The sequence below is a fragment of the Neophocaena asiaeorientalis genome, unplaced genomic scaffold, assembly GCF_003031525.2.
Source record: "Neophocaena asiaeorientalis asiaeorientalis breed wild unplaced genomic scaffold, Neophocaena_asiaeorientalis_V1.1 scaffold171, whole genome shotgun sequence".
NCBI lineage: Eukaryota > Metazoa > Chordata > Mammalia > Artiodactyla > Phocoenidae > Neophocaena > Neophocaena asiaeorientalis.
Window position 1 is genome coordinate 669,861 of NW_020174013.1, and position 15,115 is coordinate 684,975.

A 15,115-nucleotide genomic window follows, 5' to 3' on the forward strand; every position below is an offset into this window, starting at 1 on the left:
CTCCCTAGGAATATGCTGTACTCTGGGCCTTTATGACCCGATTTTCTGCAATTGGAACCTCCCTGTCTTGAATCTTACCACATTTTCTCTGCCTTTACTCCCTGACTCTCAAGGGAATGCTTAGCTAGTCTGATAAAGTAACTGCTAAGTTATAATTAGTGCCCAAGTTGTGCCTTTAAAGAATAGAATGACATGGCAGCTCAAAAGACAGATGGAATATTTCCAGCTTGGGGTAAGCATTGGGGTGCTAAGGTTGCCAGATAAAACACAGGACACCAGTAAAAGTTGAATTTCAGTTAATCAAAATATACTTTTCTTAGTGTAAGTATAAACATGACCACTGATGGAACTGGGTTTTGTAGAGAATGTAGAGTCTGAATTGCTCTGGAGATTGGAGACAATGAATTGCAGGCAGAATGGGAAATACAGTTACTTATTAAATTTTTGAGCTTAAATATCACCTTCCCAGAAAGGTCATTCTGACCCCTTTGTTTAAAATTGCAACTGCCTGTTCCTGCAGGATTTTTCTCCATAGCATTTATCACCATATGGCATATCGTATGCTTATTTGTTTATTATTTATCTCCCCTTTCTGGAATACTACAGCAGGAAATGTTGTCTATTTTGTTCACTGCTATATCCTCATACCTACAACAATGGATGGCATGAAATAGGTACTCAATGCATATCTGCTGACTGAACTAAAGACAAATGAACAAGTAAACAGATGAAGAAAATAGGAGGAAACGGATTCATTTTCTTCCTCTTGTGACTGAGAGCTTAGTTCATATTTGTTAAAATGTGCAAATACTAAAACAGTCCCAACACTGAAGTAGTATTCAAACTAAATGAGGAAAGACGGTAACAAAAAAAATATCATGGTAAGGAAATATGAACTTCACCAAGAATCACATATAGTGTATGCAAAACCTACATCACTTCTGCCAAGCCAGCAGCTGTTGCAGTGGTTGAAGAACTCAAGTCAGCAGTGGTAACAGCATGGAAGAGGTCAGTCTGGTCAATGGACTTCCAGGCAGAGGGGGAGGCAGAGCCTTTGGTCCCTCTGGGCCTTGAGAGCAGTCCAATTCCTTACTCTTGGACCATGTCTTCTACAGGTCATGTTTCCCCAGGAAGCAAACACACAGCCTAGCATCCTGCTGCTCATCTTCCTCCAAAGCGATGGCCAGCTCTGCAGATGGACTCCAGAGGCAACAAAGGGACCAAGTGAAAGGAGAGCGTGCATTCTGAGTGGAAAGGTATGATGATTCGGAAACCAGAAATCGGAAACGTATTTCTGCATACCACCTGTGGTAGTCAGGGTTTATTGGGCAATTTCTCAGAATCAATCAATGTTGCAAATCATGTCCATGTTCCTCGCCACCCCCGCCCCCAGGAGAGGGCTATACAATAGCAACATTGCCTACAATTAACGTCAGACCTGGTCCCTGTCAATCCGTCTCCCCATATAACGTGCTCGCTGAAAGAAAGATGCATGTGTCTGTAGATGCTAATTGACGGGCAGATTCAAGATAGGAACATCTCAGAAAGGAAGGATCAGATGGCCCTTCCATTTAACAGCTACCACATGCCTAAGACCATTTAGATGTTTTTTACATGAACATGCACTTGTATCCCTCACTTCCTATTTTCCTACTTTCTAGTGACATCTCAAGGCCTTAATTCTCTGTTATGAAATTGTCAGTCACTGTCTTTTATGGGCTTGTGACACTTAGACTAATATTGCCAGAAAGAGAAAAGAAGAAGGAAAGAAGGGAGAGAGGGAGGGAGGAAAGAGAAAAGTAAAAGAAAGGAAAGGAAGGGAAGGGAGGAGGAGGGGAAAACCTAAGATATTGTCAGTATTTCTACAAGAACAGTAAACAATAAGAAAATAAAGCCAAAACCCTATTACGATATAAGACCCTGCTATATTAGAGGCTACATATCTTTTTTTATTGAAGTATAGTTGATTTACAATGTTGTGTTAATTTCTGCTATATTATACATACATATACATTCTTTTTTGTATACTTTCCCATTATGGTTTATTACAGGACATTGAATATAGTTCCCTATGCTTTATGGTATGACCTTATTCTTTATCCATTCTGCTAACCCCAAACTCCCCTCCATCCCTCTCCCTCCCCAACTCTCCCTTGGCAACCACAAGTCTGTTCTCTATGTCTGTGAGTCTGTTTCTGTTTTGTAGATAAGTTCATTTGTGTCATATTTTAAATTCCACATATAAGTGCTACCATATGGTATTTGTCTTTCTCTTTCTGACTTACTTCACTTATATGATAATCTTTAGGTCCATCCATGTTGCTGCAAATGGCATTACTTCATTTTTTTTATGGCTGAGTAGTATTCCATTGTATATATGTACCACATCTTCTTTATCCATTCATCTGTCAAGGGACATTTAGGTTGTTTCCATGTCTTGGCTATCGTGAATAGTGCTGCTATGAACATAGGAGTACATTATCTTTTTGAATTACAGTTTTGTCCAATATATGCCCAGGAGTGGGATTGCTGAATCATATGGCAACTCTATTTTTAGTTTTCTGAGGAACCTCCATACTGTTTTCCATAGTGGCTATACCAACTTACATTCCCACTAACAGTGTATTTGGGTTCCCTTTTCTCCACACCCTCTCCAGCATTTGTTCTTTGTAGACTTTTTAATGATGGCCATTCTGACTGGTGTGAGGTGGTACCTCACTGTAGTTTTGATTTGCATTTCTCTAATAATTAGCGATGTTGAGCATCTCATCATGTACCTGTTGGCCATCTGTAAGAGCCTACATATCTTTAAATGGTGGAAACTTAACTTTACTGGAATAAACCTGAATTAAAGAAATGTGAAATCTTTTTAAAGATTTGCTCACTGGCATGTTCCCAGGGCCTAGAAGAAGATCTGGCACATAGTAGGCACTCAATAAGTATGTCTTGATTGGATAAATAAATTAATTGGATTAATTTACATATCTTGATCAAGAAAAGTATCACATGACAGTGTTCCTACTTGAAATGTTTTATGTAAATAGAACTAAAAACCGAACAGGGAACTATCCATTTAATTCAGCTAAAACACTATGACACTGAAGGTAAGAAAAAAGTCAGTCTTCATCCAATACTTGGCTCAGAGTGGAGCATGACACTCATAACTTGGGATGGCACCACTGCCTGAATACTCACATCACTGGGAAGAAAATAAAACCAGTACTGAACTAGTCAATAGTGAGTCCCAGTCAAAGCCTTACGGTGTGTTCCTTCTGGAGGGACTGCCCATGTGTGCTGCATTCAGTGGCAGATACAGCCCATATGGTCCTTCCCATTGACCAACCATGTTGGCAGCATGACACCATCACAATTTTGGAAGAAGATGGACACATTTCTTATACTGATACTTTAGACTTAACTACTCCAATGAAACCTATGGGATTTTGCATGGTTATTTCACTCCTTACTCTTTCCAGCAATTATTATCTGAATTCTAGATGGACTTCAAAGTATCCATCAGAATCAGACAGTCTGTGATGTTCCAATGTTCTCAGAAAAGAATCAAGTTAACGGGAGATGTAGGCTTGGGTGATGTTGAGTGAGGGAGATGACATTGAGTGAGAATAAGCAGGGTGCTCTGGTCAGGTGTCATCCCTACCTCCTGCCAGAGATTTCAGTCTACAAATTTCAGTGAGCTTGTCCCACGCAATTCACCTTGTTAATATGAAGAATGGCACTTAGAGGAAAAGGACACCAAACACATTTCAGAATTTACCCTGCCTGAGCTGCATTACCTGGTAACAGGAACCCAGCTGACGGGTAGCATGGTGTCTTCAAGGCCACACGTGGGAGCAGGTCTGAGTAGCAGCTGTTAGAGTGGAAGCTGAAAGGTGAGAAATTGAATTAAGAAAAAGAAGAATTCAGAAACCTTGCATTGTGGGATCTGTTGAGACCCTCACTTGCTTTTCCTTTCTCTTTGTCCATGAAAGTAATAATTTTATCTGAAATTCAATTTACGTGTACTCTGCCCTTTCAAGTTAAATAAAACATTGTTCATGAAATATTTCCTGAACATATTCTCTGTGCCAGACATGGGGCGAGGCCCTGAGGACTCAGAAGTGAATAAGACACAAACATTGCCCCTCTGGGGCTTCCCAGTTGAGGATAGGAGTTCATACCCACAGTCTACAGACTAGATGAATATGAATCCAGAGCTATCAATTCTCCTTTCAGAACATCCACCTGACAAATTAGGAATGGATTTTCTGTGATTCATGGAATAACCAACCCAGAAGCTTAGTTTTGGACCAGAAGCTTGAAAGACAATTAGATAAAGTTAAACGTGTCAGTTGGAGATATTAACTAAGGGTTGCCAATCAATGAGCTGGAGAAGTATAAAACATTTCCTGATAGAAATGTAACCTAAGTTTTTCCAGGCCTCTTGAACCTATGGGTGCAGATGGCATCACTGAAGCAGCAGTAATGCACATCTCATTGGCTCTTACCCCCATCTACCTGAAAAGGGATAAATCCTTCTCTGCTTGTATCTGGGAATGCCCAAGTGTCTCTTGGGATCAGGAAGTTATCTGTGAAGTACATATCCTGCCATATTCTTCTTATCTTCTGCCCTCCATTTGATGCCCACTTCATTAAATGTGTCTCTTCTATCAATGGTACTGCTCCTCTCGTGAGTATATTCATGTCTGTGACACCTGTGCCCTCCCAAAGATGCCAACCCTTGAGATGCCAGGATGGCCCTAGGAACAATGGGATGATCCTCTCTCATCCACTTATGTCAGACACCATGTGTGTCTACATAACTCACAGAGCCCTCATGGAAAGCAATCCTTCACTTCCTGCCCCCCTTTCATCATCATGCTCCACACAGGAGGTTTGGGGGCCATATTTTCATTCCTCTTCCTCCCATGCACGTTAACTCAATAAAATAGATGTAGATTCCTGTGTGTCTCCCACCCTCCAAAAGGACAAGTCCAGATGTGTCTGAACCCAGTAACTGGCACAGCTCAGGCTTAAAATGGAGCCCTTGATGAAGATGAATTCCGGACTTCTGTGGAAGAGTCAGTAAATATAAATTTGGTTCATTTATTCTTCAAGTAATATAGAACACATGTTACGTGTTGGATACTGGGAATATATTGATAAATTTTTAAAAAGATATACTTAGTCCTGTGCTTATAGAACTAGTAAATTCAACATATAAATTTATAATTTCTAAGACAAAGTGTTATGAATGAAGTGAATTGTGAGGGAGAGGAGATTTTCATAGGCCTGCTAAAACACAGCCAACATCCTGGAGCCAGTTCGAGAGTTTTTGATAATGCTTTATTGTCTATTGTGTGTTGGCTAGTGCAAAGCTGTTGAGTTGGAACAAAACGTCATACAGGTAACTCTTACAGCTCAACAGGTTCTACAGAAGGTAGCACCCTGTACTTTCGCATTTCAGTGATAAGCCACAGACTATCGTCAGGTCATTGAAAAGGATTTGGAACTGCTCTCCTTGACTCAAAAGATTACACTATGCTCTTTGTGTGTGAGCTTTGAGGTGTTAAGCCCTGCCAACTTGGTGCCGTTTGCAAACTTGATAATGCTCTTAATTGCATTATCCAAGTTAGTGATTAAAAAAATGAAATACTAATCCAGTGTCATCCACTGACAATGTCAACCCAGGTGGATAAGTAGTAAGTCAGTACTACTATAAAAAACACTTCTTGTTGGTATTAATACCATGAGGAATGAAATGAAACCCATCAAGATCCAACTATGCTGTCTGTATTGCCTTCTCCCTCAGTATTCTCCCCGAAGGAAACTAAAGCCTTCTCACATGATCAGCAATTCACAGAAGGACTGGGATGACCATGAAGTATTTTCAGGTCTTACCCATACTTACCAAGTAAAGTATTTATTCATTTATGATCCCACATCACAGGCATGTAGTTTTACTGGTGCCTTTTTGTGTCAAACTGTGCAAATTGAGTTACCAGGGGCTGTTTTCACATTTAACAACACTGCAGCCTTGGTTCTGCATTATATTGCATTCAATATTTTCCTGAGACTTTATGTAAATCAATTACTATTAAAACTAATAACATATCCCAATGACTCAATTATAATTTCCAAGAATGGTTCCCACTGGGACTATGTTGGCCACAACACATATAAACTTCACATCTAGAAAGCAGCCTGTCTTTACCAATGCATGATCTATATGCATTTAGTAGCCTGCCCTATAATGTGTTGGGCAAATGGACAAATCAATTCACATGGTCTTTAGTCACAATTGATAATGCATTCATTAAAATATGTCACATTAAATCACTATTGCATTAGATGCTCTCACTGATCTGGAAAACCTGAGTGTTTAAGAAATCACAAAGTTCATGCTATTGTTCTAGATACTTTATAACACGCAATAACTTTCTTGTTTGAATAAATGTTCTTTTAAGCAATGCTCAGAGTATGCAACAAGATACTACTGAGCATTTTGGTGCAATTATTATGCAGTAATTTTTTTTTTTTTTTTTTTTTTTTGCGGTACGCGGGCCTCTCACTGTTGTGGCCTCTCCTGTTGTGGAGCACAGGCTCCGGACACGCAGGCTCAGTGACCATGGCTCACGGGGCTAGCCGCTCCGCAGCATGTGGGATCTTCCCGGACCAGGGCACGAACCCGTGTCCCCTGCATCGGCAGGCAGACTCTCAACCACTGTGCCACCAGGGGAGACCCTATGCAGTAATTTTTAAATTGTTAAATATTAATTGACCATTTATTTACTGATTGATGAAATCTACAACCAAATTAAATTTCTAATAAAGTGTACTGATGGATATGTTTTCATCTGGAAACAACTGTTTAACCAAAGAAATGCATTTAAAGGCACACAGCTGATATTGAAATTAAACATGTAAACAAAAATATCTATAAGTATCATACATATAATGTGAAATTTACTAATGAAATATGGATTAATTGTGGCAAGAAAAAAAGAAATATAACCAGAAATATAATTAACACTTTATCAGATTATATATCGTCACAGTGGTTGCTGTACTCCCTCCTCAAATAGCAGATAGAAGAAAAGTGCAAGAAGATGAGTACACACACACACACACACACACACTCACACACACATGCATGCACAAGAGCTACATGTGGTAAGTTCAGGACAGGAAATTCTACAGTAGCAGAGTTTGAATAAGCACCTTTCATTGCTGTTCAACTCCCTCTTCTAGCCCATGTTCATCCCAAGAAGAAATGTATTCACAGACTAGTAGAGGAACTGGCTCTGAAAATTCCAAACTCTGCCCCTTCACACGAATTCTTGAAACAAGACAGTGATCTTTTGGGGATTCCCTGACAGTCCGGTGGTTAGGACTTAGTGCTTTCACTGCAGTGGCCCATGTTCAGTCCCTGGCCTGGTCAGGGAACTAAGATCCCGCAAGCTGGGCGGTGCGACCAAAAAAAAAAAAAAAAAAAAAAAAGTCATCTGAATGAATAGAAATGCTGTTTAAAAAAAAAGACAGTGATCTTTTTCATGCTAACAATACCTCCTTGTCCACCCAACAAATTCTTACTCATCCTTAACACCCCAGTCCCTCACTACCTCTTCTGTGATACATTCAGTGTCCCTGATCTGCACCCCCTAGCAAAAACAAACGTTTTATACACATTTTACTTAAATTCCTATTGCTCCCTGTAAAATATCCTACCTCCCTCAGTGCTCTTAAGAGACTGCTCTGGGATTGTTTATAAATCTGTCTCCCCACTGGTTCAAGAGCCCATTAGGACTATGAATTGTATCCATATATGTCCAACTTCTATCTCCAGTGTCTTACACAATACCTGGCATGAGTAGACAAGTATTCAATAAGTATTTGTTGAATTTGTTAAATAGATAAATTAAAATTGGTGAGAGTCTCATTTCTCAGCTCTGCCAGAGAGAATCGAATGGAATTGATCTGATACTTTCACCCTTGACTTCATTGAGTCGTTCTATATTTCTATGTTACAGTTCTCAATTATTTTTGAATACTTCCCTTGCCATTACCATGACCTACTCATGAATATTTTTATGAAAGTGTATTCCCTCTCATCTCTATGAATGAATGGAGTGAAATGAAGAGTGAGGGAAAGTATCATTACATGGCAATAGGAATGCAAAATGCAGCCCAAAGGCATTTTTCAAACCTTGGTGTCTGAATATTTACAGGCAGGTCATTTAGGTTCTGTGATCCTCAGTTTCCTGATTTTTAAATTAGGGATGAGAATACCTCCCTCTGGGTGTGGTTGGGGGAATCAGAGCTATTATATAAAAAGCCCTTACAGAGCACCTGATATACAATAGATGCTCCATGAATCACAACACTATAATAATGCAAAAACACTTTGTAAGGTGTAGAGCATGATACAGATGTTAGTTACAGCGTTACCCCTCATCCTGGTACTTCAGTGTTCTCTAGATTCGTCATAATTGTAATATATAGAAAAGTGTCTAGCAAGAAGCCATCATAAAGCTTGATCGCACTACCATAGTAACCAAAGAAGGGAAAACAGAAGAGCAGTACAATGCACACCTGATTGCTTTTTGTTATATTCACGTGCTTCGTAGATGATCAAAAGCCTCCTCCCCTTTACCACCTAAGTGATCCTGCGATGATTTAACAAGTCTTTATATCCCTAGCAGTCCCAAGCAATCGCCTCATTCTACTTATACAATGGCTATCACTCCAAAGCAGAGACTTCCCCCATGGCCCCCACAGGTGGTCCCCAGACACATGATCACCCTGGCGTCGGCCAGCTCTTTCCACTCCTCAGTCCTCCTCCATCAGCTAGAAATGGAGCTTCACTTAGGACACTTTGGGATGCAAACAACCAAACCTAACTCCAGCTAGTGTGTCAGGAAAGCCATCGGGCCTCCAGATAGAAGTGGAACCAGAAACTGGAAATACTTTAGGAATCCAGAAGAGGTGTTGTCTTTGTTTCTCAGCTCTGCTTCTCTTTTCTTGCCTGATTCGTTCATTCTTCCTTCTCCATGACCTGCTTTCTCGGTTTCTCAATTCAGTTGCCAACCTCCCTTCCCACCCTTACACGTCTCTCTCCCACCAGTGCTCAGTTTTCCCATGTCCCTCCGTTCTGACCACACAGAGAAATTAACTGGCTTCTCTGAATCAGGCGTGCACCCTGTTCTCATCAGTGACAGTGGGGAAAGGATTGGGAGAGTTTCACATGCTATGAACATGGGAGCCAGGCCAGCCCCTGTGGATGGGCGGGCAGTTCTCACTAGTCATGATGATTATAGAGCGGAGCGGATCAGGTGTACCCACAGAGAGTGTGGTTTGCACAGGGTAACATATTTGAGGTTCCATATAGGCAATTAAGTAACATCAGAATCAATCAATTTAAGTTATGTAGATTTTAGTATCTTTAACTACCATCCCATTTCCCTGACCAATGCAGCTCAGGCATTACCATCGATTTTACATTTGTTAGCATATATATGACAATGCTACTCTCTCACTTTGTCCCAGCTTCACCTTCTCCCCCTGTGTCCTCAAGTCTGTTCTCCACATCTGCATCTTTATTCCTGCCCTGCCACTGGGTTCATCAGTACCGTTTTTCAGATTTCATATATGTGCGTTAGCATACTGTATTTGTTTTTCTCTTTCTGACTTACTTCACTCTGTATGACAAACTCTAGGTCCATCCACCTCATTACAAATAACAATTTTGTTCCTTCTTATGGCTGAGTAATATTCCATTGTATATATGAGCCAAATCTTCTTTATCCATTCATCTGACGATGGACACTTAGGTTGCTTCCATGTCCTGGCTATTGTAAATGGTGGCAGCTCAGGTTTTAAACCATCAGTAAGTTGTAGGACAGGCACATTTTGCCTTTATTCTTTTTAGACACCTGTAAGATGGGGATGGTAGCATCTGCCCTGCCTACTCTTGGGATTGTTATGATAGCGTCTACAAATACGTGTTAAAAACCATTTTGAAAACTATAAAGCATTTTATGAATGTGAATAAGCACTGGGGCTAAAACTCTGACTCTGGGGTTCCTCTGATCTTAATTTAAATCCTGGCTCTACCACTTATTAATGTGAGACTTTGAGCAAGTTATCATAGCCCTCTGAGCCTCAGTTTTCTTTTTTTTTCTAGTGAAAGAATTTCTTTATTTTATAGAAGGTTCAATTCAACAGAAAGACAAAATAATCCTAAGATTATATGGACTTAATAATGTAGCCTCAAAATACATAAAGTAAAAATTTACAGAACCAGAAAGGAAAATAGGCAAATCCACTGTCATGATGGGGGAATAAGACAAGCAGACTAAAAAGTATCATCAGGATGAATAAGATTTGCATAATACAATGAACGTGTTTCCTTTAATCATAGATCATTCCCATTCATAGATGTTCTTTGTCACTAAAAAAAATGAGGTTCTTTTTACAGCTGATTGATGTAGTATTCCATTTATAAGCCTCAGTTTCTTTATCTGTAAAATTGGCATTAAAAATACTATTTCATAGGTTTATTATGAGTTAAGTGTGATGATGTGAATTAAGTGCTTTGCACAGTGCCTGGTATTTTAAAATTCATTATTATAAAACATTATTTATACCTACTGGGTCTGTAGATTGAACTTTTAGCTTCTATGCAAAATGAACAAATTTTTTTTTCTTCTACTAGAAAATAAGTGTGGATTTTCCTCTAACTCCAGAGTAGCCTATTTTCCTATCTCCATGGACCATTTGTCTCTTAGTAGACTCTTTTCTTAATCCACTAGAGACTTGGTCTTTCTGCTTGTATCTATCTTGTCTCCTCTGGGCTCAGGGTCTCTGTCTTTGGCTATCAGGTCCTGCTTTCCAGGCCCTTCATCTCAAAGTCAGTCATGTTGGCTCTTGCCTGTCACTTTATTTATCTCCTCTTTCAATTATTCACTTATTGATTTACTCAACAAGTCGTTTTGGGGTCCTTAATATGAACCAGACACTGCATTAGATGCTGATGATATAAAGTTGGATAAGAAGAGACATCATCTCTGTTTCCACAGTTTGATGGGAAGAGACATGTAATTGGGTAATAATTTTGTATAATGGCCTATGTGCTTATCACCTACTCAATCTTTTTTCTCTGTGACCCTCCTTCGTTGGGGCACTTAGACACAAGGCATCTAACCACCTCAGGGAAGTATTATCACAAAAGAACTAGAGCTCAAAAACCAAATTCTTACTCCAGTTTTAAAAGCTGAAGCACAGATGTAAGATTTTTTTCAATTAGCCTAATTGATTAGGAAGAAGTACTTTATTCTAGTACTCCCTCCCCCATCAATTCCATCCCACAAGATAGAGTTATAGGAGTAGGAGGAAGTGAGGAGGGAAAGAAAGGGAGAGGAAGCATGTTGAAGGAAAGTCAGGGATGTAGGGCTGGGATCAGACCAAGAGGGAGCTTGCAGACCAGAGGGAAGTTCTGCCCACCTTCCTTGTGAGTGAAGCACCATCTGTTGTCAGCACCAGGGAGCCAAGTGATACAGAAGACCATTCCATTGCACAGAGCCTGTGATCATATAAAGAAAAACTGCTCAGTTCCCTTCCAACAACCTGTGAGGGTAACCCCTCTCTTGTTCACATACACACATATCAGAGGCAAAGTGAGATCCTGGAAATACAGAAAGTGGTAGAGGTGTGGAAGGGAAGAGTGTCCGTGGCCAGTCTTGGTGAGATTTTTTCTCAAGCTGGGACAGTGATTAACGTTTAATGGACATTAAATTAATAATCGTGCTAATACACAATTACAAACTGAGATAAGTGCTCTGACGGAAAGAAATTTTGAGAGCGCTTAAGAAAGGGATCTGACCTAAAGTGGAGGGTCAGGAATGGATTCCCCTGAGGAAATGACATTTAAGCTTAATTTTCAGTGATAAGTGGCAGTTATTTAGATAAAAAAGTGGGGGGGGGGAAGCATAGCAATGGCCCATGGTGTGTTCAAATAACTGGACAAGGGTCAGTGTGTGTACAGAGGGCAAGGGAAAGTGACACAGGGTAAATCTGGAACGATGATGCAGACCATGTAGGAACTACGAAGAACATTGGTCATCGGCCCAAGAAAAGTGGGAAGCCACTGAAGTAATTTAAGTAGAGTGATGAAAGAGTTATAGAGTTATAACATGGAAAAGGAGTGAGGAGGCACCAGAGTGAAAGCAAGGAGGCTATTGCAGTCAAGAGATAATAGGCAGAATGACTTTATTCCCTCTTTCTATAGATGGTTTCATTATTATTGCATTATTTATTAGTTTTTTAGGACCTTAACATTTTAATTCTGCCCTATATCACTTTTCCTTTGAAAAAAATTCTCAGAACTTCTGGGTTGGTGAACATGTGGAGGTGCTGGCAGGGTGGTGAGCCTGGAGAGAGCATGCAAGTCCCCTAGTCCTTCCCCCATACATTGCGCTATGCATTTTTTCCATTTGGTTGTTTTCTGAGTTGTATCCTTTTACAATAAATGAGTAATCTAGTTTCAGAGTGAAGTTTAATGCTATGTGTGTTAAAATATCAAAATTATTTTCAGAAACATAAAGATTTAAGTTGAATTGTAGATTTCCTCAATATCTATCCTGAGGGCTTCTGCCATTCCAGAGGCAGCAGGAGCTGAACTGGGAGGAGCCAACACCAACAAAGGGAACGTGGAGGGGCAGATTAATTAATCCTGCTTCTTAAATTTGCCATTGATATAAATCAAGCAGTGCAGAATTAGCGGCCAGTGAGTGGCCCACACCAGCTCCCTGGCACCCAGGTACCTCCCATGCCTGCCGTGGAAATCAGTTCTCCCCGAGCATCCAATAGCTGGGGCCCAGGAACCTGTTCAGCATCATAATGCCATCTACAGCCTTCCACACCCACTTTTCTTACTATTAATGTCAATAGCTTATCATGTACCTAAACATCACTATTAACATTATATTTTAAAATCTCATTCTATCTGTGTATTTATAACAACCATCTTGGATTTTGAAATACACACTAAAAGAATTTAACACCCAAGACATACTTACCAACATGCCTGACCACATTTTATTCTAGGCAATTTCCCCTTCTCCTCAATCTCTTATTCTTGGCATATTATGCTTGGTTTTGAGTGCTAAGTTTTGAGGATTATTAGAAAACAAGGTGTCCAGAGGATAATGACCAAGACAGGTTCAAACTGACACAGACGATTCCTGAAAACTGGAAATGGTTTTTCATTGCAAAGGGAAACCTTTGGGATTGAAATAACGGAATCTTCCAAATGCTATCACTATAAATAAGCAGTAATTTTTTTCCTGTGTCATCTAAAAAGTCAGAAACAAGACTAATAGGATTCCAAATGAGTTCAGATATGTGCTTAAATAGAGCAAAAGTTAGATCTTTCTACTATATTGCCTACGGGTAGAATAGACAGTATTTAATCCTTGGAAATGTTGACATAGAATCTGGACAGACACATGACACAAAGTTGGGGAGAATCAAGTACCAGATGGAGGCTGGAGCGGGATGATCTTCAAGGTGCATTTGAACCTTCCTCTTTAGTCTATCTTTTGCCTCACCACCAACACAAATGTGGGGGAGGGTGAAGGTGGGCCTGATTCCCAGGTCCCAAATGGCAGAGAGGAGACCACACCCCGGAGAGAGGCAGGCTGGTGTTTGCAAAGTATGAGTCTGTGTTTAGGTGACTGCATTTCAAAAATCTGTCTACTTTTTTTTTAACCATTGGTTTCCATTACCTAAATCTTAATCCCTTCCATTACCATGGATTATCATTTAACTATAAGGCATATTCCCGGAGATTGGTTCAAGATGGTGGAGTAGAAGGATGTGTGCTCACTCCCTCTCGCGAGAGCACTGGAATCACAACTAACTGCTGAACAATCGTCGATAGGAAGACACTGGAACTCACCAAAATATACCCCACATCCAAAGACAAAGGAGAAGCCACAATGAGACAGTAGGAGGGGCGCAATCACAATAAAATCAGATCCCATAACGGCTGAGTGAGTGACTCACAAACTGGAGAACACTTATACCACAGAAGTCCACCCACTGGAGTGAAGGTTCTGAGCCCCACCTCAGGCTTCCCAACCTGAGGGTCCGACAACGGGAGGAGGAATTCCTAGACAATCAGACTTTGAAGGCTAGTGGGATTTGACTAAAGGACTTCGACAGGACTGGGCGAAACAGAGACTCCACTCTTGGAGGGCACATGCAAAGTAGTGTGCATGTCAGTACCCAGGGGAAGGAGCAGTGACCCCATAGGAGACTGAATCAGACCTACCTGCTAGTGTGGGAGGGTCTCCTGCAGAGGCAGGGGGTGGCTGTGGCTCACCGTGGGGACAAGGACACTGGCAGTAGAAGTTCTGGGAAGTACTCCTTGGCATGAGCCCTCCCAGAGTCTACCATTAGCCCCACCAAAGAGGTGGGTAGGCTCCAGTGGTGCGTTGCCTCAGGCCAAACAAACAACAGGGAGGCAACCCAGCCCCACCCATCAACAGACAAGTGGATTAAAGTTTTACTGACCTCTGCCAACCAGAGCAACACCCAGCTCAACCCACCACCAGTCCCTCCCATCAGGAAACATGCACTAACCTCTTAGATGGCCTCATCCACCAGAGGGCAGACAGCAGAAGCAAGAAGAACTACAATCCTACAGCCTGTGGAAGGAAAACCACATTCACAGAAAGATAAACAAAATGAAAAGGCAGAGGACATTGTACCAGATGAAGGAACAAGATAAAACCCCAGAAAAACAACTAAATGAAGTGGAGATAGACGACCTTCCAGAAAAAGAATTCAGAAAAATGATAGTGAAGATGATCCAGGACCTCGGAAAAAGAATGGAAGCAAAGATCGAGAAGATGCAAGAAATGTTTAACAAAGACCTAGAAGAATTAAAGAACAAACACCTAGAAGAATTAAAGACAAACAAAGAGAGATGAACAATACAATAACTGCAATGAAAAATACACTAGAAGGAATCAATAACAGCATAACTGATGGCAGAAGTACGGATAAGTGACCTGGAAGACAGAATGGTGGAATTCATGGCCACAGGGCAGAATAA